The sequence below is a fragment of the Oryzias melastigma genome, linkage group LG2, assembly GCF_002922805.2.
Source record: "Oryzias melastigma strain HK-1 linkage group LG2, ASM292280v2, whole genome shotgun sequence".
In the NCBI taxonomy this organism is placed as follows: domain Eukaryota; kingdom Metazoa; phylum Chordata; class Actinopteri; order Beloniformes; family Adrianichthyidae; genus Oryzias; species Oryzias melastigma.
The window spans coordinates 19,832,572-19,833,651 of record NC_050513.1 but is presented as its reverse complement, the minus strand read 5'-3'; the positions used below and the strand labels follow the sequence as shown (position 1 = coordinate 19,833,651).

Here is a 1,080-nt window from a genome sequence, read left to right as displayed (position 1 = left end):
TGACATTCTGCTAGCTTTTTGACTATTTTTGCAAGTACTAAGTTTTTAGACTCTTTTGGAGTTTAGATCATTCAGTGTATTTCAGCTACATGTTAGCTGTTTTGGCTAATTTAGGCTTTTTTATTTTTTATTTATTTTTTATATATTTTATTTTTTAAGAAATTTAGGCTTTTTTCAAGTATTTTACGCCATTATGAAGTTTAGCAAATATTTTAGCTACATGCTAGCTAGCTAGCTATTTTGGCTAATTTAAGCGTTTTTTTTTAAGTTTTTAAGGCTGTTATGGAGTTAGGCTAATATTTACATGCTAACTATTTTGGCAAATTTATGGGTTTGTTTTGGCTGTTTTGGAGTTTAGCTAATATTTCAGCTACATGCTAGCTGTTTTGACTAATTTTGGCTGTTTTTCAATTTTTTGGCTATTTTGAAATTCAGCTATTATATACAGCTAAATGCTAGCTGCTTTGGTTAAGTTTGTTTGCTGAAGCCATCAGCTTCAGCGTTTTCAGCTATCAGCGTTTTCAGCAATCAGCTTCAGCGTTTTCAGCTTCAGCGTTTTCAGCTATCAGCTTCAGCGTTTTCAGCTATCAGCTTCAGCGTTTTCAGCTTCAGCGTTTTCAGCTATCAGCTTCAGCGTTTTCAGCTATTAGCCATCAGCTATCAGCTTCAGCGTTTTCAGCTTCAGCTTCAGTGTTTTCAGCTATCAGCTTCAGTGTTTTCAGCTTCAGTGTTTTCAGCTATCAGCTTTAGCGTTTTCAGCTATCAGCTTCAGTGTTTTCAGCTTCAGTGTTTTCAGCTATCAGCTTCAGCTATCAGCTTCAGCTATCAGCTTCAGCGTTTTCAGCTTCAGCGTTTTCAGCTTCAGCGTTTTCAGCTATCAGCTTCTGCGTTTTTAGCCATCAGCTTCAGCATCTTCAGCTATCACCACTAGCATCTTCATTAGCAAATTCAGCTTACAGCATTCCCCCTAGCATTATCACAGGTAATGCTATATGACTTGTTTCATAGCTATATTATGTTTTCAAAGCTTTATAAATGTACTTTTAGTCAGTGGCGGTTCTACACTGAATTACTCCCTGG

General features: G+C 36.4%; 1 protein-coding gene across 4 annotated transcripts in view; it reads right to left on the bottom strand.

Moving 5' to 3' along the window:
- Nucleotides 1–1,080, bottom strand: part of LOC112142000 (SON DNA and RNA binding protein) — a 19,627-nt gene that overhangs the window by 2,146 nt on the left and 16,401 nt on the right. The window lies entirely within an intron of this gene.